At 42.4% G+C, this 25256-nt stretch overlaps 1 protein-coding gene across 1 annotated transcript in view; it reads right to left on the bottom strand.

The window, feature by feature from the left end:
- Positions 1 to 21509, bottom strand: part of NFIL3 (nuclear factor, interleukin 3 regulated) — a 30810-nt gene extending 9301 nt beyond the window's left edge. The window contains exon 1 of the mRNA XM_073632868.1: positions 21247 to 21509. The gene's annotated coding sequence lies outside the window, so the exon portion shown is untranslated. The remainder of the gene's footprint in view (positions 1 to 21246) is intronic.
- Positions 21510 to 25256: the final 3747 nt, after the last annotated feature.

Raw genomic sequence — 25256 nt, 5'->3', positions numbered from 1 at the left:
AAATCGGTAGATTGAATCTGTTCAACCACAGTGCCCACACATGGATCAATATTCAGCCCATCCCTGCTGAACTGGCTGAATTCTGATCCATGAATGGCCAGCCCAAGTCGGAATATCCCTGTGTGGTATAACAGGCCCATTTAAAAGCTCTTGCTTTCTCTCTGATGTTCACTTCTGAATGGGCTAATTGTTGCAATCAATGAATGAATCTGTAATACACACTGCTATTAAGGGACCACACCAAGAGTATAAGAATCAAATCAATATGGCTGTTTAACTTGGATAATTCAAATCAAATACCTTCTCTTCTATCTAGTCTTAGGGCTTATTCACAATAGATGCATTGATGCCACACTGGTAGCTAATTTCAGTGCAGCACCAACACATAGACAAAACAAAATGAAATGTCAGGAGTAACACTTCAATAGAGTTCTGTAATAAATAAGAAAAAAGGGAAACCGTGTAATGAACCGATTAAGGCACTGTATCTCCCAGCACACACAAGCGGCCATGCAATTAGTGTGGGGAAAACTACCACACATACTACCCCAAATTTGTTGTTAGATAGTTTAGAAGTGTTCTTGATCCCTCTAAAGTGGTTTGTAAAGCCAAGACATTTTTAAACTGTATGCATTCCCTGCATTAAGGTAAAAAAGTTCCCAGCCATTGTATCGCCCCCCTCATCCCTCCTAAATACTTACCTGAAACTGTTTAAATTCAGTTCCCGCTTGCAACGGTGCTCTCCTCTCTCTCTCTTCCCACAGGACATAGAGGCAGCAGCAGAAGCCATTGGCACCTGCTACTGTCAATCAAATCCTATAGCAGGGGGTGGGTCCCAGCCACATTGTGTGTGTCAATGGACGCACAGCCTGACTCAGGAGGAAGCCTACCATTGCACCCCATAGGAAGCAGCTTCCTACGATGGAGTACAGAAAAGAGGTGCAGAGAGCACCAGGGGGGACCCCAGAAAAGGGGGTTCGGGGCTGCTTTGTACAATACCACTGTACAAAGCAGATAAGTATGATGATGATTATTAGAGAAAAAAAACCCTCTTTAAGGGGAAACCTACACAGCCAATCAGTTGCTAATTATTACAGGTAATATTCAGACTGGGTGCTTATATCATTCAGGCTGTATATGGCCATTCTTACGGCTTTAATTCTTAAATTTTTAGATTTGGCATTACACTATGAACATTTTTAGAACTTCAAAGTAAACATTAAATTCAGCAGTCCTTTAAAGTAACTAGAGCAACTAAATAATTGTTAATGTAATGAAGAAGGAGAAATATATGTGTTTTTGTTTAATACAATGTGTTTCTTTATCATATCTTATTGCGGTTTACTTATATAGAGGGACAGCAGTCAATTCGATAAACTGCAGTGTTTTTTTCATGTCACTGAGTACATAAAAACCTCAAACTTTTTTTGAGGTTTTTGTGGTGAGCTGTTGTAATACAGCAGGATGTTTCTAAGTTGACTAACTTTACAGACTGAATGTGATGGATAACTTTATTGTATGGATTCATAAACAATTATAGGTCTTTAATAGCTATAATACAGCTAAGCACGAATACAAAAAACTAGCATATAGAGAAGGAAAATAGTGTATACTGAATGGGAATGTAATACATCGGTTTGTGAGTAAATGCTGTGCAGTAGGGGCATTTATTCTCTTTTGCGACATACTTTTATGACGGTAAGTTTTAGTCAAGCTTGGTGTTTGATTTTTTTTTTTCTGGTTGGGCAATGTGTATTTATTAAAGCTGGCCATAGACGAGATTCGAACCATGTATGGGAAGACTGCATGTACCCAAGTTGATTGATCGCTCAACTTGGCTACAACCAGCCCGCAGGATTTTACATGCGATTATCACTAACGGCTGTTATAGCTGCTAGTAATAATCATTGTTCCCTTCTGGCAGCGACGGCTTCCACACTCTCCCCTGCCGGGAGAACACAATGGCTCCACGGGATGGATTCCCCTGTCAATACTGTCTGCGTTGATGGGGGAATCAAGTGAATTTGTTTCCTGCAACCAAGGAATATGGCCGGCCTAAGAACATCTAGCGGTTGATTTACTAAAACTGGAGTGTGCAAAATCTGGTGCTGCTCTGCACAGAATCCAATCAGCTTCCAGGTTATTTTGTCAAAGCTTAATTGAACAAGCTGAAGTTAGAAGCTGATTGGCTACCATGCACATCTGCACCAGATTTTGCACTCTCTCGTTTTACTAAATCAACAACATTACAGAAATTTTGTAAGAATTCTTTTTTTAATTATACGAATGCGACAGGTCCAGGTAACTGGTGGCTTGTGGGCCATGTTACAGCAATCTCTATTTAATGAAACGAAAAGATTTCCTCATTTGCTGTGCTTTTGTTCCCCTATGTTGGGGTTCACCAACAATCACATAAAGTTACATAATCACCATTGTGATATGAAAGCGTACATGTATGTACAGAATGGGGAAATCTTAAGGTGGCCAGATTGTTATTTCACAAAACTGATGGGCATCAAATTCAGATATCGGAGGAATCTGTAGGAGAGTGGGCACCTGGAGATTTCATCCTACCCTTTCCGATAAGTGTTAGGTGTATGGTGGAAGTCTATAATGTCAGTTTGATTTTTCAGTAGATAGGTATTATTTTTGCAAGATAAAACTGGCACGTAGGTTGTATGCAAGTATGCACTATGATTCTGCAAAAAAAATGGAACTGTATAGCAGTTAGAACATGAAGAGATGCTACCAAGTATCCTAACAGCCACCTGCCTTCTAACGCCTTTAACACTTGCATACGTTTAATCATTATTACAGTTTGAGCTTATGAGGCGGTAAGGTGTTTCTGTTTACTCATGTTTAGATACCTAAACATTATGAAAATTCTTCTTCCATTCCTCTAGCTCAGTCTTCAGCCCCAGCATGTACACATGTACATGCGTTTACTTGTGTACATGTGGAAATTACCCATAAATAATAACCACAGACACTGAAATGTTCTACTTTCATTTTACATAGTGTGTACGATTACTGAGCACAACACAGATATGTGCATAGGCCCATAATCTATAATACAGATGCGTTCAGACCCGTAAAGAAAAAATAAAAACTATATACTTTATGGAATGCAGCTTTTTTTTTACGTCTGTGTGCATGAGCTCTTAACAATAAAAGAGGGATTTACGTGTTAATCTGAATAAAAAGGGAGCTGTACCACACAAGGCACTAGCTACCTTTCAATCCAATCCAAGTTACAATGACAGAATTTATAGCACCATAAAGATGGACAACAGTCAAGTGCGGGGCGGCACAGTGGTGTAGTGGTAGCACTCTCGCCTAGCAGCAACCACGACACTACCTGCCTGGAGTTTACATGTTCTCCCTGTGCCTGCGTGGGTTTCCTCCGGGTACTCCGGTTTCCTCCCACACTCCAAAGACATGCTGGTAGGCTAATTGGATCCTGTCTAAAATTGTCCCTAGTATGTATGAATGTGAGTTAGGGACCTTAGAATTGTAAGCTCCTTGAGGGTAGGGACTGATGTGAATGTACAATGTATATGTAAAGCGCTGCATAAATTGACAGCGCTATATAAGTACCTAAAATAAATTTTAAAAAGTAGAGGTCTCTCCCCAATATAACCAAAGCACTAATGAGCTGAGTACTTGGATTCTTTTGGTACACCAACCACAGATCTACCTCCCCAACCTGATAGCTGGCTCCACTACTTCCAGCTGAGGGATTTTGCCAACCACCCTAGCAAAAAGGATCCATCTTTAGGTACCTCTTGTCCTTCAAATCTCTACGTCTCCAATCTTAAACTCCTACCCAATGTTATGCTATCCTCCTGAACTAGGCATTCCCTGCATGAGAAACAGACCTGAACCATCATTTCACTAAAGACAACCTCCACAAAATATTTACCCTGACATACAAGCTCAGCATTGTGCCTGCGGCTCAGGAGAAAAACTTCAAGATCAATACCCTTCATACAGAAAATATCACCTTCTGCCTTGGACCAGTGCTGGAGCTGCAAAAAAGAGAAACCATGTGGTCATCCCTTTAAGCTAAGCACTCTGGTTACAAATCTTCATTACATATGAGAGTCACAAGCCTCAAAATACCATTGATATCAGAAATTGCACCGTCGAGTGTGTGGATAGGGGAATGGAGTCAGTTTTTTCATTCAACCCACTGGTTGGAAGAAAAAAAAAAAAAAACTCATCTATGGGCTGCCTTGGACAAGTCCATCTAAATCTGCTAGCCTAACACTACCCTCCCCCTAGACTGATAATGCTGTCAGCTTTACTACTTCATCCAGAATGCGGACACCTAAAGTAGACCATAGTTGATGTGATTTTCTTTCCTTCAACCAGGGGCGTGGGGAGCCATACCTCCTGGGAGAACACAGTAATTAGTGCTAGCGGCTAGGGCCACTGGCAGTAACTGCATCCTACAAATTTGACATGCTGGTTGTACCCAAGTCAATTGATGGATTGATTTGGGTACATTCAGCCTGCCCATACATGGTTCGAATCTCGACCGGTCCCTACTGAAACGGCCGAGTTTCGATCCAGTTATGACCAGCATAAAACAGAAGGTGTGTTATGGGCAAGGTCACCAGGTGAAATAAAGGAAAAGAATACTAAAACTCCCTGCACCCACTTCTCTGTTCTTTGTTTCTCATGCTATCTCTTCTGGAACATGTGGTAACTTGAATACCACAGCAGCTCAAATAGCCACATGCTAATATACCATAAACACTCCGTCTACCAAACAGACATTTGGTTTTGTGTAAAGCCAGATTTTATGATCATTGTCGTATCCCACTGTACAGTCTAACATTCCACAATGTTTTTCTGCTGAAAATGCCTTTACTATTTAAAACAAAAAATGGACGACAGGACATTAATAATGCAGCTCAAACTAGTCCTGTATGTGGGATAAATGATTCTAGGTCAATATCCATTTGGCATGATAAAGTTATTGAATAGCTGGCATGAGCATTACTGAATGAAATTTGGAAGATTACTTAATTAAGAAGCTCATGGCCAGATTTTTTTTTATATCTGGCCACACCACAAACCTGACATGGCACAAACAGCCAGAGGATGATTTAACCAGCTTGCTAGTAAGCTTCATAATTAATAGGCAACAATGTTATACAGTATTAGTAGATATGAGTTTTATGCTACATGCCCTTCACACAGGATGGAGTCTTCGCTTGTAGGACACGCTGTTGTCTTAATTACCAACAATTCCATGTTTTATCCATGGAGTTTTTTTTTTTTTTTAATTGATTAGCTGCAAAAAACAACCTCTGCTGCCTTTGTGCATATATGAGAATTTATTTTTGTGAGAAAAAAAGAAGGATAAAACACAGCTCAAAGTTGCCCAACACTTGCTAGTGATAGTCACCACAGCTGCCACGTTTTCATACATCCAAAATTCCAGGTATCTGAAATGTCGCTTACACCTTGAATCAACATTTGTTAAGTAAGTAGAAGCTAAGATAAGCAATTTTTATTATGGACGTTACGTGCTATCATATATTATTGGTAACACTTATATTAGAGATCTATGAATGAACAAACCGTTCCATTGAGAAATACAAGTCAGTCTGCTATCACAGCAGACTGACTTGTATTCCTCAATGGAACACAAAGGCATGATCCGCTGATTGTGGTTGCAAGGCTTTGCAAGCTCATAAGCAAAGAAATATATGCACTTTATTATTTTTTTGCAAAAAGGTGGGGGTTAGCTTCTAACCGATCAATTATTGAAATTTAAAAAACACATGTATCACAAGGTTACACCTGCAGTGAATGTTTAGTGAATGCCACATTCATTGCTGTACCTATGCAGTTATATTTTTTTCACATTAAGAAGCATATGTTAAATGTGTGGCCTGTTTCAATAAATAATATGTATATCTGTTATTAAAGAAACACAAACAAAAAATAAAACTATGCCAATGGAGCCAATGGCGCCATTGCTCTGGTCTCAACGAATCAGGAGGAGTGTCCTGGATGGCTGAGGGGATCGTGGACATTGCTGGAGAGAGAAGGAGCTCAGGTAGGTAATAACAGGGGTGCTGGGGGGCTGCTACACATAGAAGGTTTTTTATCTTAATGCATAGGATGCATTAAGATAAAGAAAAACTTCTGCCTTTACAACCCCTTTAAGTGGTTTGTTTTATGCATGTAAACTCATACATTCTGCTGAAGAGCTTGTGCATTTGAAAAACAACAGACTTGCTGGCTGGTTCACCAGATAAAAATAGAAGCAAGAAGCCTAAAAAAGGAAACGAATGCAGCCATCACATCTAAGAATCGGTAAGCTGCAATATAATTAATGTTTTTGGGTTTAACACTGATTTAGGCTGTACTGCATGTCCATCTGAAAATGTGATCCATTGTACCAGGCCTGTAGAAAAGTACAAGCACAACTGAATTAAAGAGTTATGACATGGCACCACAATCTGCAATTCTATATTGTGAAAGATCATAATGCATAAGAAGTCATTATTATGATTATTATTTCAGGTACTTATATAGCGCCGTCAATTTATGCAGTGCTTTACATATATATTATACATTTACATCAGTCCCTACCCTCAAGGAGCTTACAATCTAGGGTCCCTAACTTACATTCATACATACTATGCTCAATTTAGACAGGATCCAATTAACCTATCAACATGTCTTTGGAGTGTGGGAGGAAACCGTAGTACCTGGAGGAAACCCACGCAGACACAGGGAGAACATGCAAACTCCAGGCAGGTTGGTTGGGATTCGAACCAGCGACCCTTTTTACTGCTAGGCAAAAGTGCTACCCACTACACCACTGTGCCGCCCTTGTTATTCATCAGAGTATGTGGCATTTTACTTCTTTCAATAATTTGAGTCACATCTATGTAACTGATATACAGTATGTAGCACAGATCTTAGTAGGATTGCCTCAACAGGATGTTTTATTTCTTGTAATAAGCATCTGTAGTACATTTTCAGTAAGGGCTAGATCACTATACTCATACTCAACTGATCCCATCTTTTACCACTTGTGGCCTAAACACCATGAAAAGGTGATGTATAACCAGAAAACATGAGACAAAAGGGAAGCCCAGAATCTCTAACCGTGCAGCAAAGATTAACCTGAAGCTATATGCATGTTTTTGAGACGCACGGTTACTTCTATCTATATATATATAATTGTTTGAACACAGATCCAAAACACAACTTTCTACTGCTAAATACAGTGGCACAGTAGCCATGTGCAATACAAGCAGTGTTACATTCACAGCAGTAAACTATTTTAACAGGGAAAACTATATCTCATGAGAATATAATTGAAAAAAGAAGTGTTGCTTATAAAGGAAGTAACTAATCAGGCATATACTATAATTCTTTCACACTTCGTTTGGACCCCTTTCACACTGGGGCCGCCCGTGAGTTAGTGCTAAATCGCCCCTTTTTTTGGAGCTTTTCAGCCGCTAGCGGGGCACTTTTAACCCCAAAGAAGGAATTAAAACTCCTGTGTTGCGGTGCTTCGGAAGTGCTGCCCATTCATTTCAACGGGCAGGGGTGTTTTGGGAGCGGTGTATACACCACTCCCAAACTGCCCCTAAGGTGCTGCTTGCAGGACTTTTTCTAACGTCCCGCAAGCGCACTGCCCCAGTGTGAAAGCACTCGGGCTTTCACACTTGGGTGGCATGGGAGGCAGTTTTCAGGCGCTATTTCTAGCACTAAAATGCCTGAAAACTGCCTCAGTGTGAAAGGGCTCTTAGGGTGCACTCACACTGGACACGTCTGTCACCACCCCCCTGGTCTGTAAGCAACCGTTCCCAGGCATACTTACAGCATTACCTCTAGCAACCAGACCACTTTAAAGCAGAACTTTACCCATAACAACTTGATAAAAATAATGTTCTTTAGCGAGGCACATACATTGCACATTAATAATTATGCTACCAAAATAGTGTGTGCTGTAAATTGCCTCCATCAGTGCGCCTGTTTCTTCTTGCTGGAGGCTGCCATTTTGCTAAAAAGCCCCAGCTTGTAAACTATAAAGCAGAACTAAACCCATTGATTTACCAGTTTCAAAAAATAGTTCGATTTGATTGTGCTCTCAACCAAACTGTCAAACCATCAAATGGTTGGTGTTATAATTGATCACACGTGCAGTACCATGAAAGTTGCAGATCAAACAGAAGCAGCTTCCTTATCGGTTAACAATAAGAGGGTTTAGTTCCAGTTTAACCTCCCTGGCGGTATGATTATTTCAGATTTTTGAGTCTCAAAGCAGTACAATTATTTTACATAGAAATTTGGCGTTTTATATTGTAGGCCTGTAATTCTTAGCAATCACACACTTAGATCTGTCCACCAAGAGTCTAGTAGATATCCCGGGTATGATGAAGTTTGAAACACAAAAACATAAATTATAATATAATAAATAAATATAAATAATCTAAAAAAATAAATAAATAATATAATAATAATAAAATAAATTTCCCCACGATTCACTATCGCTCAATTCTGCAAGTGTTCTAATTTACTATCGCTGTTTTCTAGCTGGTCTAAAGCCACTTTTGACGTAAAGGGACACTTTTTTGATTGCTTTTTTGGACAATCTCAAGTTTCCAGGCAGAAAGAACAGTATATATAATATAAAACTGCATGTAGGGCATGGGCCAAAAGGGAAGTGAAATGATTTCATCCAGTACTGTAATCTTACAGATTACAGTACTGTATGTGTTATGATGTTTACATTTTTTTAAATTTGCCGCCAGGCTCCGCCCCCTGCATCATGACACTCGCAGGGAATGGAGCCTGGCACAGAGAGGCTTCGGGCAGAAGACGGAGCCCGCAGGCAGCGCGGGGGGACATCGCAGGATCCTGAAGACAAGGTAAGTAACCTGCACCAGGATCCTGAGATGTAATCCCGAGTGTGGCTCTGGGTTACCGCTAATGGTGCTAAAATTTAACCCCGAGCCACACTTGAATACCGTCAGGGAGGTTAAGGCGGTGAGCAGATTGGCCTCTACAAACTCACAGTGCCTAAAAATGGAGAGCAACTGAGCACTTGCAGAACAGGGTGAGACAGTGTATTACTGCATTTTACACAGTATAGGCACTTATTTTTAATGTTTTACCTAGCTATACCTGCAAAAGGGGCCAGCCTGAGTGATCTATCAGGATTTAATTTTCTGATGAAAGTTCCACTTTAATCCCTGCTTCTGCGCTTAGTCGTCTATGGCTAGCTCTGTGGTCTGGCAAGGTTTGCACTCACATTGAAGAGAACCTTCTGGACCACAAGTGAAATGTTCCCAGGACCACCTCTTCTAAGTGACCCCAGTCACAGTACACCTAACCATTCCGGGGCATGTTTCTGAACACTCACACTATGCAAATTGTCCATGCCTGGGCTTAATTAAAACTGACATTGTGAGTGCCCCCAAGATTTAGATACAAGTACATTATCAGTTTAGATATCAAATAAAAATTAAATAAAATTTTGTACATTCAATATACAGTATAGGAAAAGGAAAATATATCCATAATGTCTTGAGACCCACACCATAGATGACATGGGCCTATGATAAAAATAGATGCGATTTATTTAAAGCGGAGTTTCACCCATTTAAAAGTCAGCAGCTACAAAAAGTGTAGCTGCTGACTTTTAATAATCAGACACTCACCTGCATTCTGTGGGTGCCCGGCTGTGGCTTCACAGCTAGGTGCGAGCTGCGCGCTGTGAATAGCCAGGCAAACCTCAGGTCCCAGAAGATTGTAGGGGGGGGGGGGTGATCTTCCTTCCAGCGCCGTGGAGCCAAAGGAGGAAGTGGGAGCTTAGTGCCTTTAAAAACTGGGTACCCCCCCAAAAAAAATGACATGCCAAATGTGGCATGTCAGGGGGTCACCATCACTTAAAACGAAAGTTCCATTTTTGGGTGGAACTCCGCTTTAAGCTTCTAGCTTTCAGGAAGTATTATTTTTATTTTGTTTTCAGAGATGGTATATAAATGGCAATGACCACATTTTGTCATCAATAACGACTTTAAATTGTTGCTTTTATGACAAGATTTTTAAATTAGGTAATAGGTTCACAAGGGCAATTTGTGACTTTTAAACCCTGTTAGTAATAGGTCTAGATTATGTAACAATATGTGTAACTTGTGCTGTGAGCAAATATAATTGACCCCTACCCTTAAGGCACTTGGGTAAGCGGATCCTATGCAGGTGTGCTAAGAATGCAAATAGGCATTGTGTAGCTGTATCTCTGTTACAACTAATCGGAAAGGTTTACTGAATATAAAACCTTGCACTTTTCACAAATAGAAAAGAGCTTTTTCCAGACACAGGCTGTCAGTAAAATTGGTAAGGAAAGCCTGGCAACAAATTCATCTTGGCAGCATAAATAGTCTTAGACCGACTTAAAAAAAACAAACAAAACTGTATTAGTTCTTGAATAAAAACCAGTTCTGCCACTGAGGGAGGAAATTCTGTTTACTTTTACATCTGAATGTCTTTTAATCAATTGTTGATAACGAATTTGTTTTCTTCTTTATTTGTGTTAACATTAAGCGAATTAATATTACACTCTTTGTGAATCAAAACTTTAGACAGCTTGGTGCAGCAGGACGACAATTTATAGGTATATGAATAGTTCAACAGTTCGAGTCCTTTTCACTCTGGCGTTCCTGTAGTCCGTTTTTGAGCCGTGAATACATTAACCAAAAATAAACTGCATTGTATCCCTAGGGGTGCAGGGATGTAAGAGGATGTACATTCTCCTATACCCATCCACATCTTATTCAGGTTCATAGGACCCAACTCAAACTTGCATTTTACCAACCTGACTGGAAGAGGGCAGATAAAGGCAAACACCCATTTAAGGATTGCATGGGTCTTCTGCTCTGATCCAACACAAGGAATCAGTCTAGGTTCCTCTGCTGAGACGAAATAGAGGGCAACCTTGTGAAGGGGCCCCCATAATTTAGAGCAGGGGTCTTCAAACTTTCTAAATAAAGGGCCAGTTCATTGTCTTTTAGGAGGGCCGGAATATGGACAGTGGGAGTAGAAAATGTCCTGGCATCAGTGGGTGTAAAAAGGGGTAAAATAGTGCCCCATCATTGGTGTCAACGGGAGGAGTAGTGCCCCATCCTTCGTATCACTGGGAGGAATAGTGCCCCATCCTTTGTACCACTGGGAGGAATAGTGCCCCATCCTTCGTACCACTGGGAAAAATAGTGCCCCATGCTTCGTATCACTGGGAGGAATAGTGCCCCATCCTTCATATCACTGGGAGGAATAGTGCCCCATCCTTCGTATCACTGGGAGGAATAGTGCCCCATCCTTCGTATCACTGGGAGGAATAGTGCCCCATCATTGGTGTCACTTGGAGAAATTCTGCCCCATTGTTGCTGTCAGTTGAGGGAATAGTGCCCTACTGTTTAATAGTGGAAGTGAGAGGAAGCATGCCCCACAGTTGGTGACAGTTGAAGGAATGGTGCCTCATAGTTTGTGTCAGTAGGAGGAATGTGTCTTGTATCAGTGGGAGGGATGGTGCCCCAAGGGCCGCATAAAGGCAGGCAAAGGGCAGCACTTGGCAAGCAGCACAGTTTGGAGACCACTGATTTAGAGTGTTATTACCATTTTCAGATTTTGTAAATCTAAGAAATAATGACTTTTTTTTCCTCTATGAAGGTTATAGGCCATAAAAATGTAGCCAGTTGTACGTATCAATTAAGCTTCTTTTTTATGTGTTTCATATATTCAGGGCTGTTCTTTTTGTCTCCTAGTAAATACTCAGATACAAACCCGCAGTGGAAATGACAGTTGGAGAATAAACATCTGAATCTAATTTGGTTACTATGGTGCAATGCAGACTCGAAGCATGTTGATAAAAAAAAGGTCATTTACTCTTAAAGTATAACTGTCACAGATCACAATTGGATGCAGCCAGCTTTTGCGTCTATCAATCCATCTGGTCCAACATATATCACTGGGATGTTAGATACGCAAGGCTGAATTCACAAAGCTTTAACACGAGGATAAGATCTTTAGTTTAACCGTGCGACTGTCATTTTTAAATGTCATTAGCCTCAGCTGAAGATCACCGTCACGTTTTGAAAAGAAGGATCCTTACACTGGTGGGTTAGCTTTGTGAATTGATCCGATATCACTTCATGTCCTCATGAAGTAACTACTTTTGGATTAAGACTGAATAGCGATCCAAGCCACAAGCTGTTCTCTTCCTTTGTGCAAATATGGTTTATTTTTAAAAGATTTAAAGCTTTAAGTATCCCTGTGAGATACACAGCCTAAGTTTTTTTTTCTGTACTTAGCTATTATTAGTGCTTGCGGACATGCTTCATATATGCACCGTGCTTTGCCCATCTCTTTCGCCAATTTTTTTTTTTTAAATCAGTGGGAAAAAGCAACAGCGCTCCCTCTCTCTCTTCTTCAGAGAATTGCTATGTTAATGAATGACTACACACAAACATTGGGAATACGTGACTGGCAAAGCATCACTCCCTCCTCCAGGGCTGCCTTGCCCGATCTGTGCAAACAAACAATGTTATCCTGTCTCCAGGATCATATTTCAAAACTGATTAGCACCGGGTGATCCTGAACAGGAACCAACAGACAGGAATGGAAAATGGATATTTGTAGGCTACGCGGCCTGTTATGTCACAGCTAGTTAAAAGCACTCCAAAAGTAGGCTAGACCAAGAAAGCATGTGCGTTTTAGCTGCCTCGGATTGTTAGTGTCTACAAAAATAAAATAAAAAAACAGCCTAGACTTCATAGGATGAGACTACGGAGGCTGTTTACTAAAGAAGTTGAGAATCTTCATTCAAAAAATGTGTGAATATTCACCTCAATTATCCAATCAGGATTTTTATCCGAACAAGGGGTAATTGGTTTGAGATTATTCATATTTTTCTTTACCTTGTCGCGGATTTATGATTATACAGGTCAAAATCCCTTATTAACAGCAGTAGTTATATTTGTGATATTTAAGATATTTTTTCTGGTATAAAACATTTTCCTTTTAGTAGTTTTCACTACTAAAAAGGAAAATGTTTTATACCAGCAAAATATCTAAAATTGAGCTCAAACTGCCAGATAGTTTGAACATTGTTCACTCCTCAAAACAAAATCCTTGGGATCACCATAATGGGATTATTTAGCAATATTTTTTTTTTAATAATCAGAAATTACAGTATGACATTATTACATTTTCCTGGTTTTAAATTACTGATCTGGACTATCATGGCTCCCTCCATTGGTCTCCATGGAGCAAATCATTTCAGACTATTCATGAGTTTATATTTACAACCAATCAATGCCATTCCTTCACAACAGCGCTGACTTCTTCTACAGATCTATCAAAGAAATGCCTACCAGCAATGGCAGGCAAACAAGCGCCAATTAGATGCATGCATGTGTATAGGGTGTAATGTAGGACCTTTGGGTTTACCTCTATATGCATTAAAGCATAATGTGAAATTAAAATATATACTATATATACTTTGTTTTTTTTACGGTTATTTAAGAAACATAAATTATTTATAATAATTATTGATTATGTTTATGTGTGTGTATAGTTATCAGTTCCTTATATGTACAACTTCAAGCATCAAAATACAAGCATAAAGCAATTCAAAAAGTATTGAATTTATAGTTATAAACGATAACATGGATTCATTACAATTAAATGTGAGCTGTTAATAATTCCATGTTAACTCATTCCAATTATATATTTACTAGTTAACCAGTTATCCAACAATGGAAATGCATGAAAACCTAAAATAATTATATTCAATTACCTGCTCTTAAGAAACAGTTGCAACCATAAGGCCCCTTTTACACTGCCGCAACTTGAAAGTCGTGCAATTTTGCGTCCGAGATTTCAGGGAATGCCTGTGTAAACTTCAACTCCCATCAAAGTCGGACCAAAGTAGTACAGGGACTGATTTAAAGTTGCACCGATATGAATGGTACTCATTGTCATGAGACTTTGCAGTCCCAAGTCGCAGGACAAGTCGCACAAGTGTGAAAGGGGCCTTAGTGAGCTTGCATGCATATGTGCCCTGGATATGCTTTTAATGTACAATACATACCTGCTCACTTCATGTTTAATTTTTGTAAAAATTGGGTAAGGCATTCTGCTCCATTATTGGCGATCAATGGCCTACATAATGAGCCTACAGCCTGGGTTCATCAAGCCAAACATATCAGGTTATAGACATTTTTAACCATAGATTGACTCGAATTCAACACAGGTTTACTAGGCTCATATGAAACTAGAAGTGGTTAATTAAACCAACTTTGCCCAAATCTTTTGAGCTTCTCCGTGCATAATGGCAAAAACACCACAAACCAACTGAGACCTCAAACATGAGACAAGGTCCTTTATGACAGTATTGGTTGATTTACTAATAGTGGTGCACTCAGAATCTGGTGTGCAGCTGTGCATAGTAGCCAATCAAAATCAAAACGTCTTTTTGAGTGGTTGTCATGACCCTCGGTTTCTGTAATAGTAGCCAATCAGCCTTTCACTACAGCTTGTTCAATTAAGCTTTGGCAATAAAACCTGGAAGCTGGTTGGTTTCTATGCAGAGCTGCACCAGATTTTGCACTCTCCAGTTTTAGTAAATATCCCCCTATTTCTCAACTCAAGTCCTCAAGTACGCTCAGCCCAATATTTATTAATAAATGACCCTTGCAAGGAAAAGGATTCTCACAAACGTGACCTGTTAAAGGGTACTGTACTTGAGAAAGCATTATTATACAGGATTTACATAGCGCCAACAGTTTACACAGCACTTTACAATGTAGAGGGGGGACAGTACAATACAGAAGGAATACGAGGGTCCTGCTTATGGAGCTTACAATCTAAAGGTGAAATGTTTTAGAACATGTCTACTTTAAACTGCTGCTGCAAGGCGGCCCTCCTGTGCAAAATCACGTACCTATACGTGATTTCGAGCACTGGGTCTGGGGCACCCGTGCTGGCGATGACCCGCTCCCGCTGTGATTGGACACAGCGGGAACCAATCAGCGGGGCCGGGGGATGCGATGTTCGCCGGCACCCCGCGATCGTTCTCAGGAGAGGCAGAACAGCGGTCTGCCTATGTACACAAGGCAGACTGCTATTCTGTCAGACGGGAAGATGGAGATCTTGTTTTTCTACTAAGATGGAACACAGGTCTGTCTCTTCCCCCAGTCAAAGCACCTCCCAAACAGTTAGAAAGCACTCCCCGGGAACACATTTAACCCTTTGATCGCCCATGTTAACCCCTTCCCTGCCAGTGTCATTAGAACAGTGACAGTGCATTTTTTTTTAGCACGGATCACTGTATTAGTGTCACTGGTCCCCAAATAGTGTCACTTAGCGTCCGAATTGTCCGCCGCAATGTCGCAGTCCTGCTAAAAAACGCTGATTAACGCTATTACTAGAAAAAAAAAATATAAAAAAATAAAAAATTCCATAAATCTATCCCATAGTTTGTAGACGCTATAACTTTTGCGCAAACCGATCAATAACGCTTATTGGGATCTTTTTTACCAAAAATATGTCGCAAAATACATATTGGCCTAAATTGATAAAGAAATTCATTTTACATTTTTTTTATTGGATGTGTTATATGGCATAAAGTACCGTAAATGATATTGGGGTTTTTTTTTTTTCTTCAAAATTGTCAGTCTTTTTTTATTTATAGCGCAAAAAATAAAAAACGCAGAGGTGATCAAATACCATCAAAAGAAAGCTAAATTTGTGGGAAAAAAAGGACATCAATTTTGTTTGGGTACAGCGTCGCACGACCGCGCAATTGTCCTTTAAAGTAACGCAGTGCCGTATCGCCTGGTCGTAAAGGGGGGTAAACCTTCCGGAGCTGAAGTGGTTAAAGGACTGCGATTTTGGAATGAATTGAATTCTGACGAATATATATATGTAGTTAATTCATGTACTAACAGTATTTATTATAGTCCCTTCTCATTTACCATGCATCTTGTAAGTTTTTCTCAACATTTACATGTGGTTCATGGTTAGGACCAAGTGTAACACACTAGCAAGGGTGCTTTCAAGGGTCACTTTTTATCTCATGGTTTAAATCTTACAAAAAAACAAAATGTTGCTGCAACTGCTTAGGCATCCCTCGCAGCCTTGTACTTTGTCCCCACACCTGTCACTGTCATTCTGCTAGACAGCTTAGTCTGCATATGGAGAATAAAGTAAATTACGGCAGATGAGATCAAAAAAGGGAATTTGTATACGAGAACTACCAGAACTTCAAATAGTACGGTTTTGAAACATGCATTTTAGAAGATCCATTTTAGCCATAATGTGCATCAGGAAACAATCTGCTGTCAGGGTCAGGTCTTGTTTACTTGAGTGAACAGTGATGTGCGAAAGCAAAGGCTTGCTGTGATTATTGCTACAGCTCAATAGCTCTGGAGATACCTACAATGCACTGCAAGCCTCCCGAATGTCTGATTCCTGATATTAGATGCAGTATTTGAGGATGAATCATCTTTCTAGGCCTGAATATGGAGGTGTAAAAAGTAAACAGTGTCTGGGGTTACTATGAATGAAAAAACAACATGTTTCTTTTAAGGACTAACGTAATTCCAGCAATTATGGCCAATAAGCAAACATAATCCTGCTTTAAATCTGCAAGCAATAAAAAGCAAAGCTCTGCTTTAATTACTTCAATGAAATATCTCATTACTATCTTATAACTGCCTGTGTAATAGAAAATAATACACAGTAGCCTAATACTCAATTCACACATTAGACTGCCAGAATCCATGCTGTCATAATATTATCACACATCGACTCCAACTCCATATTAAATAGATATCAGCTTGCACTACTGTATAATATGTGTACTTCATTTTTTTTGGGTGCAAAGATAGTTGTAAAAAGGCAGGCAGGATTATTAGGTCAGCGACACGAGCATACGTTTTATAAAGCTGTCGTGATCGCATCAATCTAAAATACAAAGCTTAGATATATACAAATCCGTCATTGACATAGAACTACGTAAGACAGCAGAAGCCATTATTAGGAAGCCACAATCCTGCTGAGAAATGCCTTTCTCCGGTAGCAGAACTGCCCTGATTCACCGAGACAGTTGCTTAATCCCAGTCAATAGGTTCATTGTTAAAAACAGTTGTGCTGTGCAGTCTGCATCCCTTCTCTATGGAATAGATGTACACCGCAACAGGGCTCTGACAATTGGGATTTCTACCAATGAATTCATTGTAGTGAAAATACAAGTTCAAGGCTACATGACCAGCAGTGTCCCTTCCACGGTGAACACATGGCCAGGATAGGGCTTGGATATTCCTCCCTGCAGGAGAACAAAGGAATGCAGAGCCCAGTTCCCACTGCTCCTCCCATTCACGTGTTTAGCCCTCAACCACAACAAGCACCCCACCACATATACAACGCTGGATCTCATTGTGTGTGCAATTATTTATGATCCACCAAGGACACGGGAACTGTCTACGACAATGTTACATGCATGTCACATTCACGGGGAGTAAGGGGAATGCCAAGAAGCCAGCATATCCTACACTGCCCTGATTAGAGGTCTACAACAATTAGATGATCGGGGAAATTATTCAATGAAAGTATATCGGTGGGGAGAAATTATAGAACACCCTTCAATGCCCTGGCTAGAATAATTAGATGATGGAGATCTAACCTGAGGGGATTGAGATATATTCAATCAATGTCTATCAGTGGGTGAGTAATTAAAGCTCACCCTACACTGCCCTGATCACAAATCTAGAATGGCTATATGATGGGGGAATTTATTTAATGAACGTGTATGGGTGAGGGAGTAAATAAAGCACACTCTGCACTGTCCTGATCAAAGGTCTAGAACTGTTATATGATGGGGGAATTTATTTAATGAACGTGCATGGGTGGGGGAGTAAATAAAGCACATCCTGCACTGTCAGGACTACAAGTCTAGAACAGTTATATGATGAAGGAATTTATTCAATAAAAATGTATGGGTGCACAGTACATAAAGCACACCCTGCACTGTCAGGATCACAGGTCTAGAACTGTTATATGATGGGGGAATTTTTCAATGAACGTGTATGGATGGATAGTAAATAAAGCACACCCTGCACTGTCAGGATCACAGGTCTAGAACTGTTATACAATGGAGGAATTTATTCAATGAACGTGTATGGATGGATAGTAAATAAAGCACACTCTGCACGGTCCTGATCAAAGGTCTAGAACAATTAGGTAGTGTGGATCCAGTCTAGGAAGGGGGGGGGGGGGGGTGATTTAAAGAAGTCTATCGTGGGGAGAAAATAAAGCTGAACCTGCACTGCCTTGGCTAGAACAACTAGATGATGGGGATCTAACCTGAAGGGATTGAGATATATTCAATGAAAGTCTATCAGTGGAGAATTCATCAAAGCTCACCTGCACTGCCTTGGCTAGAACAATTAGATAACTGTCCTGATCATGGGGCTAGTACAGTTTATATGATGGGGGGATTTATTCAAAGAACGTGTATTGGTGGGTAGTAAATAAAGCACATCCTGCACTGTCCTGATCAGAGGTCTAGAACAATTAGGTAGAGGGAATCTAGTCTAGTGTTTTGTTTTTTCAATGAACGTCTATCAAAAAGGGAGAAAGTATACATGTGGGAGAGTAATTTAAGCACACCCTGCACTGTCCTAATCAGGGGTCTAGAACAATTAGATGATGGGGGAATTTTTCAATGAAAGCATATAAGTGGGGGGAGTAATTAAAGAATACCCTGTACTGTTCTGATCAGATGGCTAGGATAATTAGATGATAGAGGAAATTATTCAATGAAAGCAGAGGAGAGTAATAAAAGCAAACCCTGTACTGTCCTGATCAGAACAATTAGATGATGGAGAAATTATTCAATTAAAGTCTATGATTCGGTGAGAAATTAAAGCACACCATGTACTGTCCTGATCAGGGGTTTAGAACAATTAGATGACGAGGAAATTATTCAATGAATGTGTATAAGTGGGGGAGTAATTAAAGCACACCATGTACTGTCTAGAACAATTAGGTAGTGGGATTCTAGTCTAGGGGGAGTTATTATCAATGCACTTGGGGCTGATGACTTGGTCTATATATCATCATCCTATTTCCACACGTAATCCCCCAGATGAGCCAGGCTAATGACACCGTAATGGACGCTAAAGAGCTGCCAAGCGATCCACGACGCGACTCAGTAACACTACGCCAAATATAGAGCCGTGTGTTATTTTTACCCAGCATGGCAGCCCTTCAGGAACATGATCTCACCCACCCATTGTCTGCTCTCCACTCCCTATTATCCCTCCATGCCATGGCTTTCCCCCCCTCTGTAGCACTGAGATCGTCCCAGTATCTTTTGTAAAAGGCTTAGAAAATCGCCCCATCAGCTCCCCTTTCACACACACAGTCAGCGAATGCTGAGGTTACATAATACAACATTTCCAGGAACTCCCGTGTGAGTGTGTGCCGGCAACAGGAGACAGGACCTGGTATGGCTCATCGCTGCCATTCACAGATGACACCGCAATTCCTCCTCATTCACTGATCCCTAGAATTCCTTCTCATTCATTCACTGATCATCACTAGAATTCACTAATCATCATTATAATGTATTCACTGATCATCACTAGATTTCCTTCTCTGATCATTACTAGAATTGCTTCTCATTCATCCGCTGATCACTAGAATTCACTAATCATTATAATTTATTCACTGATCATCACTAGAATTCCTTCTCATGCATTCACTGATCATCATCACTATAATGCCTTCTCATTCATTCACTAATCATCACTATAATTCATTCACTGATCATCATTATAATTCCTTCCCATTCGTTCACTAATCATCACTATAATTCATTCACTGATCATCATTATAATTCCTTCCCATTCGTTCACTAATCATCACTATAATTCATTCACTGATCATCATTATAATTCCTTCCCATTCGTTCACTAATCATCACTATAATTCCTTATCACACATTCACTGATCATCATTACTATAATGCCTTCTTATTCATTCACTGATCATCACTAGATCTGTGCTACCCAGGGTGATGCTGGATCTATGGAAGCCTCCAATCAGGATAGTTTGTGAACAATAGAGGAAGATTCCCACACATGGTTTCCTTGTAGTGGAGGATGACATGCTGCTTCATTAGGTAACTGATGGATCTCCTGCACCAAATCTCACAATCAATACATAGAGCAGCGACAACAACAAGCTGGAGCCCTGCCGCCTCCCTCCCTACACACAGCACACGGGTTATGCAATGTATGAAAGAATGAGTGAGCCGAACCCTCCCCCGACTCCCAGACAACAAAAGGACAAATCATTCCACCAAACACTTCACCTACCGGCCTACACTGCACACTCTATAGGGGACGATCACAGCACCCCACATACATACATATTCTATAGAGGACGATCACAGCACCCCACATACATACACATTCTATAGGGGACGATCACAGCACCCCACATACATACATATTCTATAGAGGACGATCACAGCACCCCACATACATACACATTCTATAGGGGACGATCACAGCACCCCACATACATACACATTCTATAGAGGACGATCACAGCACCCCACATACATTCACATTCTATAGGGGACGATCACAGCACCCCACATACATACACATTCTATAGAGGACGATCACAGCACCCCACATACATACACATTCTATAGAGGACGATCACAGCACCCCACATACATACACATTCTATGGGGGACGATCGCAGCACCCCACATACATACACATTCTATGGGGGACGATCGCAGCACCCCACATACATACACATTCTATGGGGGACGATCGCAGCACCCCACATACATATACATTCTATGGGGAAAAATCAGAACACCCCACATACATACACATTCTATGGGGGACGATCACAGCACCCCACATGTTCTATAGGGGACGATCACAGCACCCCACACACATACACATTCTATGGGGGACGATCACAGCACCCCACACACACTCTAAATACACGTGCAGCGCTCTGCACTGTTTTGATCTTAGTGTTGATCCCAATTCCAAGCAGTGATAGAAGGATGCTTGTGACAGATCCATTCACTTGAGCACACACACTTGTATATGTAAATCAGGAGCCAATCCCAGTGCTGACACATGTCACAGATCAATGGTTGCATTGTCACATTACCTGTCAGAGATGCGATCCAAGGCAAAGTATCCTTAGGACATGTTAGTATCCAGAGGTGGGCGATGAGATGTAGCAGTAGTAGTAGTTGGTAAGTAAGGGATGGTAGACTAGGAGAGTGATGCTGAATCGGGCACTAGCACCTCCTGTATGTGCGGCGTGTACTCGCTCCCGTCCCCACTCCAGTCTCCAGCCTGTAGAGATCTGTGTTAGTAGGTCAATACTCCTCAGTGTTACTCTCTGTGCACTTCCAGGCTTTGCGCTGACTCAAGCGAGCTCCGCCCCGCGGACCAATCGTTTCGGCGGCGCTTTGAGTCGCCGACCAATGGGAGTGCGGAGCCGGAGACAGGGGGCGGGGGGTGGAGGAAGAATGAAGAAGTCTGCTTGTGAACACAGTGTGACTGTAGAACGTGGAGCTCTTGTCCTGTGGATTGCATAACTAGAGCCGGAGGGAGAAGGGTGGGAGGGGACGGGGGCATTTACGTAACCGGCCGACAGGAATACGTAGCGCTGTGGTAGAGGGTTAACCCCTACCAGGCACAGGGTGGCACCGGGATAAGGGCAGCCTGGAGACGTGCTCGCCTTTGTTTATATGGGGGATGAATGAATGGAAGGGTGGCAGTGTGTGAAGAGATATGACCGGTGCATTATGGGGGAGAGGTAAATGTCAGGGTGGTGGTGATGACGTCACTGGGGACAGGAGGAACGTCAGCAGGCTGAGTGAATGAGCGGAGCGGCGTGGTGTACGGCGACACGTTGTAGTCTATTGTCTGTGATCAGCGCTCACTCCTCTTCCAGGAAAGCAGCCATCACTCTATTCCCCCTCTACCTGATCCTGTCATCCCGCCTCTCCACCAATCCCTCGCTGTCATCCCTCCACCAATCATCTCCTCTGTTATCCCCCTAATTCCATAGCCCTCTCCTTTCCTTATGGCTCCTACACACGATAAGACAATCGGGCCAACATTTCCATCCCAGGAACGATCATCCAATTTTCTGATAGAGTGTACACAACTTTCCACAGCCGATTCCGACCTTGCGAACAAAATTTTTTTCTGAATCGGGGAACAGAACAAGGATTTTCATTTCATGTGTACCGTTTTCACATGAGAAAATAAAGACAGCGATCAGAAATAATTAAAAAAAAACCTTTGTGGTACAAGAATTTTCATATATTGCTATGAAACAATTAGAACTATTGAAGGATAGTTTTCCCGATTTGTATGTAGCGCTACCCCCGGAGGAGCCGCTTAAATTTTTTGTGCCTGGGCTTCCCATGGATGTTGCAGAACTACAAGTCCCATCATGCCCCTGGGAGTAATTGTAACTGCCAGCCTTGCAATGCCTCATGGGCAATGTAGTTCCACAACAGCTGGAGGGCCCCAGGTTGTCTACCCCTGCCTTAGAACAAAGTTCCCACACCACGCCCGGTCGCTGCTGAGCGGGCTGACATGTCTAAGGCATTTCTTCTAATGCCACGTACACACGACCGGACTTTCTGGGAAACTAGGTCCGACGGTCTTCTTGACGGACTTTCAACGGAGTTACGGCAGACTTTCCAAATGAAGGGAAAGCCCGTTCGTCTGTATGCTGGTCCGACGGACCAAATACGACGCAAGGGCAGGGTACTGCATTTCGCGCTCGCTGCAATAGGAAAAACTGGGACTATGACGTTTTAGGGGGCGTGATCAACATCACCCGGTGACCACGCCCCCTAAAACGTCATAGTCCCAGCATGCCCAGAGACTGTGATGGCATGAGGGGGCGGGGTCACCGCCTATATAAGTCATAGCGGAGCGCACAGAGAGCATTCCAGCCAGAGAGAGCGTCGTGTCAACATCGGAAGAAGAGAAGAGGGAAGAAGACAAGAAGGAAGAAGGCAGAAGTCCGGGCTACCGCTAGCAAAAGAGCAGCAAAAGAGCAGAAGATAGCGGAGGAGCCCGGCAGAAGAACCGGACAGCATGGAGAAGAGGTCGAACAACGGGAGAAGAGGCCGGAGACAGCGGAGAAGAACCAGAGAGACCCCCGAAGTCGGAAGAAGACCCCTGGAGCTGTCTAATAAATTACTTTAAAAACCTGTGTAGTGTGTTTTTTTATTGACACTTTTTCCCTAGGTGAATGGGTAGGGGTAACATGTACCCCATACTCATTCACATAGGGTGGGGGGCCAGGATCTGGGGGCCCTCTTATTAAAGGGGGCTCCCGGAGTCCGATAAGCCCCCCGCCCGCAGACCCCGACAACCAACGGCCAGGGTTGTCGGGAAGAGGCCCTTGTCCTCATCAACATGGGGACAAGGTGCTTTGGAGTGGGGGGGCCGCAGGGCTCCCCCCTCCCCCAAAGCACCCACCCCCTCATGTTGAGGGCATGCGGCCTGGTACGGTTCAGGAGGGGGGCGCTCGCCTCCACCCCCTTTCCTGACCGGCCGGGCTGCGTGCTCGGATCGGGTCCAGTATGGACTTTGGGGGGACCCCACGTTTTTTCGGCATAGGGGGTTCCCCTTAAAATCCATACCAGATCTAAGAGCCTGGTATGCCCCACGCTCGCCGCGATAGGAAAATTTGTTTTTCCTATTGCAGCGAGCGTGAAATGCAATACCCTGCCCTTGTGTCGTATCTGATCCGTCGGACCAGCATACAGACGAACAGGCTTCCCGTCAGGAACTGAGTCCGGCGGAGTTACGACGGAAAGATTTGAAACGTGTTTAATTTCTAGGTCCGTCGGACTTTTGGGGAAAAAAAGTCAGCGGGAGCCTACACACGATCGCATTGTGCGGCAGACTCTGGTCCGCCGGACCAAGTCTGCTGTAAATTCCGCTCGTGTGTACGCGGCATAAGGCATTTCTCTTGTGAGTGGCCGAAGCTGCGATGACGTCACTCCTGCATGTATGCAGGAGTCCTCCGTTCCAGCACACTCCGCTGGATCTTCAGAGCGCATGCGCCACTGACGTCGTTCTCGCTCGCCATTTTGTGTGGGCAATTTCTACACAATTCTGTGTGTCAGGCATAGGGCAGCCCATTCACTTCAATAGGCACATTTGTCGCTCAAAATACGTTTTTGGGTGACAAGCTTTACACGATTTTTAAAGGCGCATTTTGCCGCAATTGCAGCGACATAGCACCACGTTTTAGAATAAATGGCATCCAAACAAGTGTTGCATGTTTTGCACTGATTGCCACACTATTTGGAATTGCAGCGATTCCGCCCTTGATTCCAAATTGCGTGGTTTGAATGGAGCCTAATGTCAGGATCCACCCAGATGCCTGACCGGCAGCTGGCTCAACCTCTCAACACACCGATGAGACCTGAGCCAGCTGCTTCCACCCCCTTCACAGCATAACACTTCAGTGAACACTGGAGGGGAGGAGCAGAGAGATGGTCACTCTGCAGGCTCAAGACCAAGATCTGAGTGATCAGCGGATTTTGATCGCTCAGTTCTTGGTCTTAGAAGCAGCGGGGACTGATGCTACAGCCAACATAGGTCAGCATGTATGTTTGTTATTTTCTTCTCTTTTAACAATTTGCCAAAACTTTGTGTATCAGTACAGCTTGGACTGAGAACAAAGTAACACTCCAAATTCTTGTGTAGCACCCTGGTGTTTAGGCAGGGTTGCTAGTAAATTTAGTTTGTCAGATGGTAGTTGCCCTGGTTAATTGTTAGTAGATCCACTGATTCCTCTCTAGTTCTGGATTTGCTGCACAATCTCTCTTCTGTCGCTAGGTGGCATTATGCTGGTGACATGGGTAGACAAGGGCTTACCAAGGCCAGGTTATGAATGGATGGGGTGTCTCAGCCAATTGGCAGGGGTCTCTTTAGCCCCTTGGTCTGCTGGGAGAGCCTATTTATTTGGGTGAGTTAGGTGATTGGGGTCTGTGCCACCTGGATGGCTGTCTGGGTGGACGTGTGTTATTCTGCTCTGAAACCTGAGGCCTATCCCAGGGACATCTGGCTGCTAGGCTGTCTGAGGGCCTATTCAGAAGCAGGGTTGGGACTGCAGGATTGGAGTCCAACCGA

Source organism: Aquarana catesbeiana, linkage group LG01 (assembly GCF_042186555.1).
Source record: "Aquarana catesbeiana isolate 2022-GZ linkage group LG01, ASM4218655v1, whole genome shotgun sequence".
NCBI classification, from domain to species: domain Eukaryota; kingdom Metazoa; phylum Chordata; class Amphibia; order Anura; family Ranidae; genus Aquarana; species Aquarana catesbeiana.
The sequence above is the reverse complement of the archived record's forward strand: the minus strand, read 5'-3'. Positions and strand labels throughout refer to the sequence as shown.